At 32.6% G+C, this 4,760-nt stretch overlaps 1 long non-coding RNA gene across 1 annotated transcript; it reads right to left on the bottom strand.

Moving 5' to 3' along the window:
- Window positions 1-625: 625 nt before the first annotated feature.
- Window positions 626-3,915, bottom strand: LOC149019621 (uncharacterized). Its single transcript, XR_016173096.1, has 3 exons — window positions 3,836-3,915; window positions 3,655-3,733; window positions 626-3,545 (listed from the first exon to the last, which is right to left on the bottom strand). It is a non-coding gene; the product is annotated as an uncharacterized LOC149019621 (long non-coding RNA).
- Window positions 3,916-4,760: the final 845 nt, after the last annotated feature.

Raw genomic sequence — 4,760 nt, forward strand, 5'->3', positions numbered from 1 at the left:
TATGACAAATTGTTGTATAATAACAATTCCTCCTTTACACAATTCCAATTCAAACTTCCAGTCCCAAACTACGACCTTCTCTCGTCATTGCTTTTCTCCATTCTTTCTAAAAGAAGAACCATTAATCTTTTCTCCTCATCACTGGTTTTCTTTGTTCTCTACTACTGCTTATGTTTCCATTTTCTATGAAGAGTAGATGTCTAAAAAGCCATAGATTGGCAAGATTTATGAAAAAATAGCATTTTTTCGAGGAGAATATCTCTAAAAAAATATAGATCATAGGGATTTATGACGAGATAAGAAAGGAATAATAGAGGGAGAAAATAAGGGTTACTTGAGGATTAATTCGCACTATCATCCTGCAACATTTTTCCCCCAAATTTATAAACTATAATCGAAATGAATTAAAAGTCTTGGAAAGATAATTAAAAGAAGAAAAAAGTTCAATGGCAAAAAAATATGAATCAATAACCAAATTGGAGAATACAGTTACAAATATCAATCAATATAAAAAATGGAAATGAAAAAAAAAAAACAAAAAACAAAACAAAACAAAAAAAAACAAAAACAAAAATAAAAAAATGGGAAAAATAAAATTTAAAAAAAAAAATCCCAAACCAGATAGATAAATTGAAGTGGTGGGCATAAAAATATTGTTTTCAAATTATATGCTTTATATGGGGATTTTTTTTTTTTTTTTTTGTAAATTCATATTGGGATTGAAGTATGGGTTTTGTGTAAATATGTGTAAAGGAACAACTAGGAGTTTTAGTCTTGGGGTCTAGCTTTTAGTGTTTGGGTTATGTTCGTTAGAGATTGTCCATCTATCATTTTTTTTATCTTATTAATTGTTATGTAAGGCTAGGAATACAAATGTAGGTTTGAGGTTCAACATCGAAGAATATATAGGGATTGGGGACTGGGTCTTATTATGCAGTTTCAGCTTTTTTTTTAGGGATGAAATTTTAGATGTTAAGAATAGATGTTTATGTTTGAACTTAGGCTTTGACTTGTTAAGAGTTCAACTCGTTAATTTAAGAGGATTTTGCTTTTCAACTTGTCAATTTAAGAATAGATGTTTATTTTTCTTTTCTTTTCTTTTCTTTTCTTTTATTTATAGAATTAGCTATAATATTTTAGTTAGGAATTTAGGTTTCTCTTTAAAAGTTAACGTGTTAGTTCTAGTAGATTAATTTTTTAATTCAATTATGAATAATTATATGCACAATAGGCACGAGTTTTGCCAATCATTTACAATCATATATTCTACATTGTTACTATTCACTAGAGCATCAAGAGGACTAAATATATACGACCAATGAACCCCTATGGTATTCCATAGAAAACAATGGAATTTTGAAACACTATTATTTCACGTGCATTCATTCATAGAAAACATCCCCTACTGGAAAAGAATGATAATAACAAGAATTCTACTTAAATATTCAACATGACTAGTAATTGGATTGTTGGTAATCTTCATTTGAGATACCATCACTTAAATGTATTAGGCAATGATCTTTCGAGAAGAGTATTCAGAATTCAATATGACCACTATTGGTTTTTGGTGATTCTACTTAAGTTAACCAATACACCGACAATATTTCTGAAGTTGATGAAAATAATATATCATAAATACTTAGATTAGCTTGTCACACCACATAATAATCTATAACACTAAACCCTAACTGACTTTAAACCACAAACTCTTAACCCTAAAGCCTAAGACCTAACTTCCAAACTCAAACTCTAAAAACACAAAACCCAAAACCAAACTACCTAATAAGCAAATCCAAATTATTTATGATATATGATTTTCATTACATCTAAAATATTGTCGGTGAATTGGTAAAATCCAAATTGCCTAATTAAAAATTCATATTAGCCACACTGAATTCCAAATGCTTTCTTGGCATCATTACATCATATAATGAAAGGTATCCCAAACGAAGATTACTGTTAAATAATACTAATAGTGTCAAATCAAATGAGTTTTACCCATAAGATTCATTGCTTTAACATGTCATATATCTACTCTTGAACCTCATAAAGGAAATGAATATGTATATATGACTGAAACCAAAATTCAATGAGTAAATTATAAAAGATGAACATGAAAGAATGGAATGAGAGAGACTGAATGCAACTAAATTAGTTTGATATGAATTGAATAAGAATGTTGAATTTATCATTCATTTCCAGTAGGGGATACGTAATCAATGCTAGAACTAGTTTTAATTCCACCAATGCACCAGTTGCATTGAATGAGTAGAAGTGATTAAAGATTCGTTGTTCTAATAACAACCACTAGTGCTATGATGACTAGAACAAATGAATATATGGTATACCTAGGTGATTCATTGATCATATTCACATAAATGATTGTAACTGGCTGGCAAAACCTCGGATTTCTGTTCTTACATGTTACTTATTACTTTATTATGGTTGTATTTTTACCCATTTGTGTCACTTTTCTGCTCAAGTTCCTAGGATAATCGCAAAACTAAACTAAGGTATTACTTTTGAATACCCCACGAATTAATTCTACACATACTCTCTAACTAACGTTCCAAATGAATATATCTAGTTTCAAATTTTAAGAATTTTTTTATTTTTTAAGGATTAGCCTAATGTTTGGGATTTAACGCTCTCATGATTTTGGAGTTTTGGAAATTAAGGCTTTGGGGTTTTAGGGCTTGGGCCTAGTCTTAACATTTAGGGTTCGAAGACTTAAAAGGAGTTTTTTGCAATGTTGGGCAATTTGGATGTGGGTCCTAGCATTTAGGGTTTTAAATTTCAAAAGTCTAGGGTTTAAGATATTTTATAGATGAGTGTGAAAAGTTTGAAATTACAAAATTATATTTTTACATAAGCATTTTAATTAAGATATATACTTTAAAGTTTGAGGCTTTGGATTTTACGGTTTTGCATTTTGGGTTAGGGTTTGGGGTTATGTAATTGATGTCCGGAATTTAAGTTCAAAGTTGATGGCAATATGTTTTTCAACCCTTTTGATTTGGGATTTTAACTATTGAGATTTTAAGTATCAAGATTTAAGTTGTAAAGTTTGGGGTTGGAATTTATAATTTAGATCTTTTTCAGGTAATCTTATGGATTTAAGACATATTACTTGTAGAGTTTGACTTCATGACTCGACTAAAGTTTGAATTAGGGTGTAGGGTTTTGGGTTTTATCTAGTCTAAAATAAAACACAAGTTTCAGAAATTTTAATCTCCTAAATTAGATAGATAGAAATATGAAAATCTAGTCGTCGTATGTGGCTGGGGATGGGGAACATGCATCCGTATAAAGAAAAAAAAACGATCACTACAGAGACCTCAAGGGAACAACAAATATCAGCAAAAATGAAAGAGGGAAAGTTTAGTAACGCACCTGATCGGCAAAGCTGAGCGATGATGATGGTAGCCATACTCCTCCGATGATCGATATAAAAGCAAAAGGGGGTTGGGGATTTATTACAGACCATTGAAAATTGAAAAGAAAATTAAAAATGAAAACAAAAGATCCGGCCAGTCTCTGGTGATCTGTCAAACACAACAATCATCAGGTTAACAGAAACCCTCAGAGAAATTGTAATCTTTAACAATCATCGGTTGAAACGAGTTATCTGGTGGAAGAAAGTGAATCATTTACCTCCAGAAACGTCTTAAAGAGCTCGATCATTAGATAAATGGTAGCGTTTATACTGCAAGCTCCTTCGAGTCGTTCATACCTATGAACGAACCCATTGGATACCAAAATGACGACTATGATCACAGATTCATTACGAATAAAATGAGCGAGTAATCTAATCTTCTCTGAAGAGGAAACCAACCGTCCTCGGCAAGCAACTCGAACCGTGATTCCACAATGCGCCAGATCTTGATTTCAGCCCTGGATCTCGTTCTTTCGAGCTTAGTTTTGATTTTCAGGGTATGTCGACTGTATGAAATCAAGATCAATCTAAGAAAACTCCCAATTTCAGTAAGATCTTTCTCTAATCGTTAGAATGATGGCAATCCAAGCTAGAACCGCTTCGTGCCACCCTTCCGCCTTTCCTCTCCGCCCTTGCCTAGTAAGAGTTGCTCTGGGTTTCTCCAAATCTCGATACCTTGACCAGAGTCGCAGTAGGGCAAACGGCATTGTCGATCACGACCCTACAAAGTCAGTCAAGCGTAAAAAAATTAGCAATCGATTCTTCGTCGAAAAGTTCTTCAAATTTTAAAATCAAAATGGCAAGAATTCCACGAAGAAATTAGACTTAAACAAACAGAACAATGGCAATTTCAGAGTTTAAATCAGACTTCAGACTGGGAGAAGAACTTCTAAAGATAACTTCGAGGAAGGAAAAAAAGCAGTAAAACATTCGAAGCTTTAAAGGAAGCACCGATTCTGAAGCCTTCGAAGTTCCAGAGAACAAAAGTGATGAAAAGAAACTCCAAAATTTTGTAGCACGGTAGAAACATCTTAAGAATAACAGAGTCCAACTTGAAATTTTTAAAAAGGAAAATCAAATCCACCGAAGTAATTCATCAAGGACACGGCAGAAAACAGAATCAAGAGTACAAAAATCCACAAATAAGAACAAGCACAGGTAGAGAAATTTCCGTCTAAGGAAAACAACTAAGCTTCGGTGTGTTCATTCGAAACAACGAGCTTCTCATGTTCATTCCATCGTTGCTCCCTTATTTCTTCCAACTCTTCTCTTCCTCCTGTTTTGCTCACCAGACAAAACCAGCAAAGAAATCTCCCCTCCATCA

The sequence above is a fragment of the Hakea prostrata genome, chromosome 4 (assembly GCF_041222555.1).
Source record: "Hakea prostrata isolate BN-2017 chromosome 4, UWA_Hpros_2, whole genome shotgun sequence".
Lineage (NCBI taxonomy): Eukaryota > Viridiplantae > Streptophyta > Magnoliopsida > Proteales > Proteaceae > Hakea > Hakea prostrata.